The sequence below is a fragment of the Phocoena sinus genome, chromosome 13 (genome assembly GCF_008692025.1).
Source record: "Phocoena sinus isolate mPhoSin1 chromosome 13, mPhoSin1.pri, whole genome shotgun sequence".
NCBI lineage: Eukaryota > Metazoa > Chordata > Mammalia > Artiodactyla > Phocoenidae > Phocoena > Phocoena sinus.
This window is the reverse complement of record NC_045775.1, coordinates 53,520,350-53,533,021: the sequence shown is the minus strand read 5'-3', so window position 1 is coordinate 53,533,021 and position 12,672 is coordinate 53,520,350. Positions and strand designations below refer to the sequence as shown.

The following is a 12,672-nucleotide window of genomic DNA, read 5'->3' as shown; positions in this document are numbered from 1 at the left end:
CACAGTCATGGAAACCCTGGAAATGTCTAGAAGTAAGTCTTTTAAAAATAAAATGGATTTTAAAGGAAATCCTTCAAAGGAAAAAAAAATTTAAGTCCTGGGAGATCACTGAGAAGTTAATTCTATGATTTTTACTTTATTAAATGTAAGTCCTAACGTAAGACAGGCTTTAAGGCCTGGATAGAAGGCACCAAAGAACATCAAGAATATGGCTGAACCAGATGACACTTCTTGGGTATGCAAAGTCTGGCCTTCCAGCAACGATTATAACCAGATATTAGGAAAATAAAATAATTTACCTAGGATCTCTGCCAGTCAGTGTACAAGACCAAAAGCTAAATCCAGGTTTCTTGACCATTCTAGTGGTATAGGAAATAGACTTTGTATGGCAGCTTATAAACCAAGAGATGGAGCTTAATATTTTTAAAATATCAGTGCTTACGTTTTTTGTTTTTAAATTAAAAGCTACCTAAAACCCCTGAACTTGCCAGCACACACACAAGCCTCAGGCAATATTAAATTACTCATTCTTCATGTTACTTGTTTCTCCAGGTTGGTGTGTGTGTGTGTGTGTGTGTGTGTGTGTGTGTGTGTGTGTGTAAATCAGGATCCACAGGCACATGCATACATACAAGTTTCCCTTACCTGCCAGCCCCACACCTGTTTTCTTTGAGATATGACTACTTAGAATAAGGTAATGACTTACTGAAAGGCTTCTCTTAGTAAAAAGAACTTTCAGGATATAGCTTAAGGAATAAAATTTTAAATAATTTTTAATAAGAGAAATGTCTCCAGTTATGACATGTTAGTTTAAATATTAACCATCATGCCTACTCTCTTTACCTTTCCCCTTTACCATTTCAACTCTAATTAGGTTATCTCCAAACTTTCAAATATGTCCCCACTGTATTGTTTTTTCCAATAAAATTACTCACATTTAGTCTTACATTTAAACACTCTCCAACTTCAGAATCCTATCATAAAATCCTTTGTTTTTCTATACTTGATAGGGTTGGTGGGGAGATGTGAAAGACAGAAAGAATAAGAAATGGGAAATGGATGAGATTCTTGTTAGTATCTCTTTGTAGCTTCATACAGTTTCATAAAGGGCTTATAAACACACAATCTTTTCTACGAACCATTATCTCAAGAGCCACTATTAAATACTCAGTAAAACATCAAAATTAAGAAATATATACTTGGGACTTCCCTGGTGGCACAGTAGTTAAGAATCCACCTGCCAATGCAGGGGACACAGGTTCAATCCCTGGTCTGGGAAGATCCCACATGCTGTGGAGCAACAACTACTGAGCCCACGTGCCACAACTACTGAAGCCCACGTGCCTAGAGCCCATGCTCCACAACAAGAGAAGTCACCGCAATGAGAAGCCTGTGTACCACATCGAAGAGTAGCCCCCACTCACTGCAACTAGAGAAAGCCCGCGCACAGCAACGAAGACCCAACAGAGCAAAAAATAAATTAATTAATTAATTTAAAATATATATATATGCTACATGGGACTTTTTAGAACAGACAGTATTGTAAAATCAAATAGGTGGGGACTTTCCCAGTGGTCCAGTGGTAGAGAATCCACCTTCCAATGCAGGGGATGTGGGTTCGATCCCTGGTCAGGGAACTAAGATCCCACATGCCGTGGGGCAACTAAGCCCGTGTGCCACAACTACTGAGCTTGCGCAACTCGACTAGAGCCCGCGGGCCACAAACTAGAGAATCCACGTGCTCTGGACCCCGTGCGCCACAACTACATAGCCCACGCACCCTGGAGCCTGCATGCCTCAACGAAGATCCCATGTGCCACAACTAAGACCCGACACAGCAAAAGTAAATAAAATAAAAATAAATAAATAATAAAACTTAAAAATAAATTCAAATAGGTGGAATCACAAACGAAGACCCACAGTTTGCAACATTTCAGATGCTTCCAAATTTCAACTAACATCTTATCCTTCCTTCTTTAATGTCTTATGCTTCATATGTTATTTCTCTTCACTGATTATAAACACTCCAGCAAAATTTTAAGAGTAAGATAAATACACAGTTCTCTTGTTTACACATATACAATTCATTTTAAACTTTTTGTTTTATTTCACTGTTTTAAAATATTTAAATTAAGAATATTAAAGATATAAATATTGTCAATTATTTTTTACTCTCTGCTTAAACATGATTTTAATTTGTTTCTATCTGTTTACTTTCAGGAAATCGGAGATGGTGGTTCTCTCAGAATGGTTCACTTCGGTTTGGTATAAATACGAAACTTGTTTTTTTATTTTTAAAAAACCCGCATTTTTCACATCTAAACTTTTTCATGGCCTGATATAGATTAAAATCTCCCTATATGAATTAAAAAGAGGAGAGATAACATGAATTAGTTAAAACATTTAAATTCAGAGTATTTTCAAAGTAAAGTTTTATTAGTTTCAAAAACATGCAGCATAACAGCAAAGTCATCTTAAGTAAAAGTCTTTAATTTACTTATTTTCAATAATGTAAAATTTTTGAAGTTCCTTAAATTGTACCTTATTAGGTGCTTCAAAAGTAGGATATTTAAACTTGGTTCTCCCAAGTATTTTAAATATCTCCTCTTGTGATATTGTTTATATTATTAATTTGCATGATGAATAAAGTATTTATTAAGTGAAAAGTTCAGCCCAGGCCCATTGTTGGAAGACAATTTTCCATGGGTCTCTTGAATTACTGATAATGAGGCACTGACTGCCCCTTGGAACACAGATACTATCTCCTTCTGGAGCAATATGCTTACAACCTGTTATAAAAGGTTTGAATTCCCTAAGCTCAGAGTTCCTACCCTTTACACAGCCCAATGAGTGTGCAACTGTCACCTGGCCCTCTTCACATCACCCTGTGGGAATGGGACTTAGGAAACCATTGCCCACCCTGCAAAAAAGTGTTACTCTAGCAACTATTGCTGTAAGTAATAAACTCTCTTTTGTCTCTGACCCAGAGTCTCATGTCTTCTACCAGCATGAAACTGAAGTTTGATAACTTGTTGTCTCGCAAGTAGGATAAAAATCTCAGACCCTTCACAGTTCTTGATCCCCATTCATTAGCAGGTAGCACATATTTTACAACTGTAAATGTCTATAATAATCAACATCTTTTTCAAATATTGTATATGAGGCACATTATATATTTAAATCTTATAGTTAAGAGTTAATTAGATTGAACCCTTTTATACTTTGGATTTTTCTCCCTACTTCCTATTCCTCTGTACCACTACCAGAGGGTACAATACAGGAAAGAGGTGAAACCCAAATTAGATTTTTCAATATGCTCTGGAAAAGTTTTAGTAATACATAGTACCTGAACCATACTAAAAAGAGATGAAAAGTTACCAGCAAATTTTCTTTTTACTATTCCTATCTTTCTTTAGCATAATAATCAAAAGTTAACTGATTTTTTAAAGAAAACATTATATTGAGAAAAACATGGCTTTGTCAAGATTGCAACAATTTCTCCAGATTTTTTAGTAAATAGTCATTAACCAGAAATACAAAACACATTTTCTGATCTACCATATCCTTTTGTTTATTTGGCCACTGTCTAGAGACTGGTAGAAAAGTTCAGTACTGTTTCTAGGTCCTTTGTGAGTAGACCATAGTTCATACTAAAAAGTAAAAATTTAAATGAAATATTAAGATAAAATATGGATATAAATAAAATTATTTTCTTCTATACAATGATGATGATGGTAGGTTTGCCAGTTATCTAGGTGAAAATTAAACAAAATTTAGTTCTTAGATAAATTTCCCATTTTTCCCACTTCACATGCCTCTGGAAAAATTAACTCAAATATGTAGAAAACCAAGTTTAGACAGTAGTAAGAATATGTTATACATGACATCTTCAAGAGTGTCCATGATTTACAAATGTTGTGCTTTCAAAATGTTGTGAACCTGGGGGTATTTATTAAATATTCCAATAAATTGATATTTCTGCTCTGCTACAGACAGGAAGGATGATGAATGAACTTCCACTGCTCTAAAGTGAGAATAGAGGCACAAACAAGAACAGCTACATAGCATCTGCACTAGCACTGACAGGTTCACATTTTCTCCTTCAGGAACAGAGGCATGAGCTTTTTCAACTATTCTGTGACATTCTCAGATCCCCAAAAAGTTCCACAGTAACTCATATTAGTGATGACATTGTGCCTGATTACCAAAATAAACTGTGTTTAGAATACCTGTTTCTAAATGGTTTGCTTTCACTAAAAAGCCAAATAACCAAAACTGATATTATACTTGCTTCTTACCAACTATCGACATGTTAGTAAAGACAAGAACTATCAGATTTACAAGTGATGTTATATTCTAAAACTTTATTAACTATATTATTTTAAAGTATGTAAAGACATACAGACCAATGGAATAGAATGGACAACCCAGATATAAACCCTCAGAGATATAATCAAGTGATTTTAGTATTGGGAAAATTGTATATCCACATGCCAAAGAATGAAGCTGGACCCTTACCTTGCACCATATATAAAAATTAACTAAAAATAGATCAAAGACCAAAACATAACACCTAATTTATGTAAAACTCTTAGAATAAAACATAGGGAAAATCCTCATTACATTAGATTTGGCAATGACTTCTTGGATGTGATACCAAAAGTACAGGCAACAAAGGTAAAAATAAATAAATTGGACTACATCAAAATTTAAAACGTCTTGTTCATCAAAGGACATTATCAACAGAGTGAAAAAGCAACTTATGGAATGAGAGAAAAAATTCGCAAATCATGTATCTTACAAGAACTTCTACAGCAACAAAAATACAGCCCAGTTGAAAAATTGGCAAAGAACCTGCATAAACATTTCTCCAAAGAAGATATACAAATGGCCAGTAATCACATGAAAAGATACTCAACATCACTAATCATTAGGGAAATGCAAGCCAAAACCACAATGAGATACCACTTCACCACATTAGGATGGCTACTAAGGACGAAAAAGAAAGTAAATGTCAGCAAGGATGTGGAAGAACTGGAACCCTTGTGTACTACAGGTAGGAATGTAAAATGGTGCAGCCACTATGGAAGACAGCATAGCAGTTCCTAAAAAAAATTAAAAACAGTACTATATCGTTCAGCAATTCCTTTTCTGGTATACGTATCTGTACACCCATGTTCATAGCAGCATTATTTATAATAGCCAAAAGGTGAAAGTAGCCCAAGTGTCCCACCAAAGGATGGATAAACAAAATGTGGTATATATATATATATATATATATATATATATATACAATGGAACACTCAGTCTTAAAAAGGAAGGAAAATTCTGACACACGCTACAGCATAGATGAACCTTGAGGACATTATGCTAAGTGAAAGAAGCCAGTCACAAAAAGACAAATACTGTGTGATTTCAGTTATATGAGGTATCTAGAGTAGTCAAAATCATAGAAACAGAAAGTAGAATGGTGGTTGCCAGGGACTAGGACGCAGCGGAAATCAGGAGGAGCTGTTTAATGGTATAGAGTTTCAGTTTTGCAAGACAAAAAAGTTCTGAAGATTGGCAGTACAATAATGTGAATATACTTAATACTACTGAACTGTACACTTAAAAACGGTTAAGATGATACATTTTATGTTATGTGTATTTTACCATGATTTTATAAGTATGTATGTAACACACAGTTTTACTTTACAATATGACCTTGAAGTCTCTGAAAGATGTACATTAAGATCTGCTACCTCATTAAAATAACTCCAAAAAAGAGCTAATTTTCAGAAGTAACAATATTTCCCATATTTTAATAATCTAGAATCTATAATCCTAGTTAAATAATCACCAATTTTTTTTTTTTCAAATCATGGAGGTTGGTTTGTTTGTTCGTCTGTTTGGAGAATTATACAACAACCAGTCAAGAAGCATAGGATTCACCCTACATAAAAAAACTTATCCACTGCACTTTTTTGCTGAATTGCAGCCATATTTCTGTCAGTACAAGTGATGACCTATATATGAGGGATTAATCTGACACAAGACAGTGAAGCTTAGCCCTTCAGTATATCATAATCTATTTATTCTGCATGCTAAGAGGAATTCAGATTTTAAAATTATACAGGAAGTGACTCTATAAATGTACAAAGGACAAGAATTAAATCCTAAAATATTAGCTTTTAAAATCTATATGACATGAATGTACTTATTTATTTTAAAATGTCAAAAACTGTCTATGTTATGGGCTTCCCTGGTGGTGCAGTGGTTGAGAGTCCGCCTGCCGATGCAGGGGACATGGGTTCGTGCCCCGGTCTGGGAAGATCCCACATGCCGCGGAGCATGGGCCCATGAGCCATGACTGCTGAGCCTGCGTGTCCGGAGCCTGTGCTCCACAATGGGAGAGGCCACAACAGTGAGAGGCCCGCGTACAGCAAAAAAAAGTCTATGTTAACATGAATGGACTTAATTATTTTAAAATGTGAAATAAATGTCATATTTAATTTTAAGAGGTAGAATTAAAGTCTTCATTTGATAACATTTAATATAAAATTAATAAGTAAACCTTAAATATAGAGATTTATTTAAGGGGGTTCTATCTAGAAGTCAACATGATCTCATTCTGTGATCACTCACTGAAGTTACCACTATCAAGAGAGGAGAGATGTGCTCACATAATTCACAGGTAGAATGAAAGACATGGTCAGACTAAAAAGAAGAACCCTTTCTTTACTCTGTAATTACTCATATTACATATAAAAAATCAAATTATTAATGATGTATACAAGAGATGCCCGCCAATAGGGACTGCCCTGGTGGCACAGCGGTTAAGAATCTGCCTGCCAATGCAGGGGACATGGGTTCAAGCCCTGGTCCGGGAAGATCCCACATGCCACGGAGCAACTAAGCCCGTGCACCCCAACTACTGAGCCTGCGCTCTAGAGGCCACGAGCCACAACTACTGAGCCCTCGTGCCACAACTACTGAAGCCTGTGTGCCTGGAGTCCATGCTCTGCAACGAGAAGCCACCGCAATGAGAAGCCTGTGCACCTCAACGAAGAGCAGTCCCCGCTCACTACAACTAGAGAAAGCCCGCCCACACACAGCAATGAAGACCCAACGTAGCAAAAATAAATATTTTTTTAAATGGTTAACTTAAAAAAAAGAGAGAGAGAGATGCCAATAATTTCTTCTTTGAAAACCTGCCCTGCTCGTAACCCAGGAAGGCAAATGTCCTTTGTGCCATTTGACCCTGTCCCCTCACTCCCAACTGTACCTCCAGAACACAACTGATTAAGGCAATTTATTACTCTTTCCTGGGGATCTGGAATTAGAACATGTACATTTAATTGTGGGAAGAACAACCAGAAGTAATGTAGACTAAGACCTAGGTCTTAGGCTATCATTTTGAGATGGTCTTGATATGGCCATGTGCAAGTGAATGCATGAGCAGGAAAGCCAATTTATAACAAATGAGAAGAGAAAAGCAAACATGCAGAGAAATGTCAACAAGACAGCTGGTTCCAGAGAACTGTTTCCTGGAGGCTGCCAGTTGAATGAAATGAAATGCCCTTTTAAGGTATCAACTCTCCCTACCTTTTTACTTGAATCTTTTTGTTGTTACAACCAAACATTCGTTGATTGTAACAATGATTCAGAAACATTCATACACAAAGTTTTACAAACTAATTAAGGACTTGAAAACACGACACAATGAAGAAAGAAGCATACTCTTTCAAATTTCTTTTAAAATATATGAGAACTGATGCTTTTTCAAATATGAGAAGCATGATAGAAATGGCACTATTAAGTAGGTACTGTCCTCTATCCCATAGCAATCTGTAGTAAGGCACTCAAGCTGTGAAGCTTCCTCAGCTCAGAAGACACTTTTTATTCTTCTCTTACAGGATGTTAATGTCAGGATTTAATTTCAGGGAATACCCTGGCAGTCCAGTGGTTAGGACTCCACCCTTTCACTGACAAGGGCTCAGGTTCAATCCCTGGTTAGGGAACTAAGACACGTGGCATGGCCAAAATTTTAAAAAAATTTTAAATAAAAAAATAATAAACAGATCTAGGCTAAGGAGTGTCGCCTGGAGGGCACTACTAGAGTTGGAGGATCCTGTCAGAGGTCAAGAGGTTGGAATCCTAGACAAGTCCTGAGGGAATGCCATGGACCAAGGTGGGATAACCTAAAATGAAATTGATAATTGGTTTTTTTTAAAGATTTAATTTAAAAAATATATATTTACTTATTTGGTTGTGCCAGGTCTTAGTTGCGGCATGCAGGATCTTTAGCTGCGGCATGCGAGATCTAGCTCCCTGACCAAGGATCAAATCTGGGCCCCCTGTATTGGGAGTGTGGAGTCTTAACCACTGGGCCACCAGGGAAGTTCCAAAAAAGATTTGAGTATCTACTTATCTTCTCAATTTTTTTTGCGGTACGCGGGCCTCTCAGTGTCATGGCCTCTCCCACTGTGGAGCACAGGCTCCGGACGTGCAGGCTCAGCAGCCACGGCTCACGGGCCTAGCCGTTCCGCGGCATGTGGGATCTTCCCGGACCAGGGCACAAACTCAAGTCCCCTGCATCGGCAGGCAGACTCAACCACTGTACCACCAGGGAAGCCCTCTCCTCAATTTTTGTTCGATTTTATTTTTTTAAATCTCCTTAATCTTAGATTATTTTACTTTTTATCATTTGAGAATGCTTTATTATTTTATTTAATCTTTTACTTTCTGGTTTTAATTGGTTAACTCTATATTGATTATTCTTATCTTACACTATTGTTTTAATTTTTTTGTATCTTTTCACATTTTTATTAAAGTATTGTTGATTTACAATATTATATTAGGTTCAGATGTACAACATAGTGACTCAATATTTTTACAGATTATATTCTATTTAAAGTTATAAAATATTGGCTATGTCCCCTGTGGGGTACAATATATCCTTGAATCTTATACATAGAAGTCTGTACTTCTTAATCCCTTACTCGTGTCTTGTCCCTCCCCCATCCCTCTCCCCATTGGTAAACAGTAGTTTGTTCTCTATCTGTGAGTCTGTTTCTGTTTTGTTATATTCACTAGTTTGTTATATTTTTTAGATTCTACATATAAGTGATATACAGCATTTGTCTTTGTCTGATTTATTTCACTAAGCATAATACTCTCCAGGTCCATCCATACTGTTTTAAGTGGAAATTTGTCATTCTTTTCTATGGCTGAGTAATATTCCTTTGTTCATACATACCACTTCTTTATCCATTCATCTACTGAATGTACACCTGGATTGCTTCCATATCTTGACTATTGTAAACGATGCTGCTATGAACACTGCAGTGCAAGTATCTTTTCGAATTAGTGTTTTCTTTGGGTATATACCCAGTAGTGAAACTGCTGGATCATATTGTAGATCTATTTTTCTCCAGGTCTTTTTTTTTTTAATTTACTTATTTCTTTATTTAAAGCAGTTCAGTATTGTTAATTTTTTAAAAAATATTATCGAAGTATAGTTGATTTACAATGTCATGTTAGCTTCAGGTGTACAGCATAGTGGTTCAGTTGTATATATATACATGTATGTGTATATATATATGTATGTATGTATAAATATATATATATATATATATCTTTTCCAGATTCTTTTCCCTTACAGGTTATTACAAAATATTGAGTATAGTTCCCTGTGCTATACAGTAGGTCCTTGTTGGTTATCTAATTTATATATAGTAGTGTATATATGTTAATCCCAACCTCCTAATTTATCCCTCCCCATCCTCTTTCCCCTTCAGTAACCATAAGTTTGTTTTCTATGTCTGTGGGTCTGTTTCTGTTTTGTATGTTAAGTTCATTTGTATCATTTTTTTTAGATTCCACATATAAGTGATATTACATGATATTTATCTTCTTCTGTCTGGCTTACCTCACCTTAGTTTGATAATCTCTAAGTCCATCCATGTTGCTGCAAATGGCATTATTTCATTCTTTTTTATGGCCAAGCAGTATTCCATTGTATATATATATATACCACAACTTCTTTATCCATTCATCTGTCGATGGACATTTAGGTTGTTTCAATGTCTTGGCTATCGTAAATAGTGCTGCGATGAACACTGAGGAGCATGTATCTTTTCAAATTATAGTTTTCTCTGGATATATGCCCAGGAGTGGGACTGCATGATCATATGGTAGCTCTATTTTTAGTGTTTTAAGAGAACTCCATACTGTTCTCTATAATGGTTGTACCAATTTACATTCCCACCAACAATGTAGGTGGGTTCCTTTTTCCTCCATACCCTCTCTAGCATTTATTATTTGTAAACTTTTTGATGATGGCCATTCTTTTTTTTTTAATAAATTTATTTCTTTTATTTATTTATTTTTGGCTACGATGGGTCTTTGTTGCTGCACACAGGCTTTCTCTAGTTGCGGGCTTTCTCTTCCTTGTGGTGTGTGGGCTTCTCATTGCAGTGGCTTCTCTTGTTGCAGCACAGGCTCTAGGTGCGCGGGCTTCAGCAGTTGTGGCACACGGGCTGAGCAGTTGTGGCTCACGGGCTCTAGAGCACAGGCTCAATAGTTGTGGCACACAGGCTTAGTTACTCTGCGGCGTGTAGGATCTTCCCAAACCAGGTCTCGAACCCATGTCCCCTGCATTGGCAGGCAGACTCCTAACCACTGTGCCACCAGGGAAGCCTGATGAGAGCCATTCTAACCCATGTGAGGCGATATCTCATTGTAGTTTTTGTTGTTGTTGTTGTTGTTTTCTGTGGTATGCAGGCCTCTCACTGTTCTGGCCTCTCCTGTTGCGGAGCACAGGCTCGGGACGCGCAGGCTCAGTGGCCATGGCTCACGGGCCCAGCCGCTCTGCGGCATGTGGGAGCTTCCCAGACAGGGGCATGAATCCGTGTCTCCTGCATCGGCAGGCGGACTCTCAACCACTGCACCACCAGGGAAGCCTTCATTGTAGTTTTGATTTGCATTTCTCTAATAATTAGTGATGCTGAGCATCTTTTCATGGCCGTCTGTACATCTCCTTTGGAGGAATGTCTATTTAGATCTTCTGCCCATTTTTTGATTGGGTTGTTTTTGTTTCTGTTTTGTTTCTGATGTTGAGTTGTATGAGCTGTTTGTATATTTTGGAGATTAATCCCTTGTCAGTTGCATCATTTGCAAATATTTTCTCCCATTCTATAGGCTGTCTTTTCATTTTGTTGATAGTGTCCTTTGCCGTGCAAAAGCTTTTAAGTTTAATTAGGTCCCCTTTGTTTATATTTGTTTTTATTTCCAGTACTGTAGGAGATGAATCCAAAAAGATATTGCTGCAATTTATGTCAAAGAGTGTTCTGGGACTTCCCTGGTGGCTCAGTGGTTGAGAGTCCGCCTGCCGATGCAGGGGACACGGGTTCATGCCCTGGTCCGGGAAGATCCCACATGCCGCAGAGCGGCTGGGCCCATGAGCCATGGCTACTGAGCCTGCACGTCCGGAGCCTGTGGTCCGTAATGGGAGAGGCCACAACAGTGAGAGGCCCGCATAAAAAAAAAAAAAAAAAAAAAAAAAAAGAGTGTTCTGCCTATGTTTTCCTCTAGGAGTATTATAGCATCTGGTCTTGCATTTACGTCTTTAACCCATTTTGAGTTTTTTTGTGTGTGGTGTTAAGAGTTTCATTCTTTTACATGTAGCTGTCAAGTTTTTCCAGCACCACTTATTGAAGAGACTGTCTTTTCTCCATTGTATATCCTTGCCTCTTTTGTTGTAGATTAATTGACCATAAGTGCGTGGGTTTACTTCTGGGCTTTCTATCCTGTTCCATTGATCTATATGCCTGTTTTTGTGCCAGTACCAAACAGTTTTGATTACTGCAGCTTTATAGTATAGTCTGAAGTCAGAAAGCCCATTCCTACAGGTGAATTTTTCTTTCTCAAGATTGCTTTGGCTATTTGGGGTCCTTTGTGTTTCCATACAAATTAAAAATTTTTTTGTTCTAGTTCTGTGGAAAAACGCCATTGGTAATTTGATAGGGATTGCATTAAATCTGTAAATTGCCTTGGGTAGTATAGTCATTTTAACAATATTGACTCTTCCAATCCAAGAACACTATATCTTCCCAACTGTTTGTGTTGTCTTCAGTTTCTTTCATCAGTGTCTTACAGTTTTCCAAGTACAGGTCTTCTGCTTTCTTAGGTAGGTTTATTCCTAGGTATTTTATTCTTTTCGAAGCGATGGTAAATGGGATTTTCTCCTTAATTTCTCTTTCTGATCTTTCATTGTTAGTGTATAGAAATGCAACAGGTTTCTGTGTACTAATTTTGTATCCTGCAACTTTACCAAATTCATTGATGAGCTCTAGTAGTTTTCTGGTAACATATTTAGGATTTTTTATGTATAGTATCATGTCATCTGCAAACAGTGACAGTTTTACTTCTTGTTTTCCAATTTGGGTTCCTTCTATTTCTTTTTCTTCTCTGATTGTTGTGCCTAGGACTTCCAAAACTATGTTGAATAAAAGTGGTGAGAGTGGACATCCTTGTCTTGTTCCTGATTTTAGAGGAAATGCTTTCAGCTTTTAACCACTGAGTATGATGTTACTTGTGGGTTTGTCATATACAGCCTTTATTATGTTGAGGCAGGTTCCCTCTATGCCCATTTTCTGGAGAGTTTTTATCTTAAATGATGTTGAATTT

At 37.0% G+C, this 12,672-nt stretch overlaps 1 protein-coding gene across 1 annotated transcript in view; it reads left to right on the top strand.

Annotated features, from left to right (window-relative positions):
- The window catches only part of WDPCP (WD repeat containing planar cell polarity effector), a 518,809-nt gene extending 515,827 nt beyond the window's left edge, over window positions 1-2,982 (top strand). The window contains exon 16 of the mRNA XM_032653051.1: window positions 2,221-2,982. The gene's annotated coding sequence lies outside the window, so the exon portion shown is untranslated. The remainder of the gene's footprint in view (window positions 1-2,220) is intronic.
- Window positions 2,983-12,672: the final 9,690 nt, after the last annotated feature.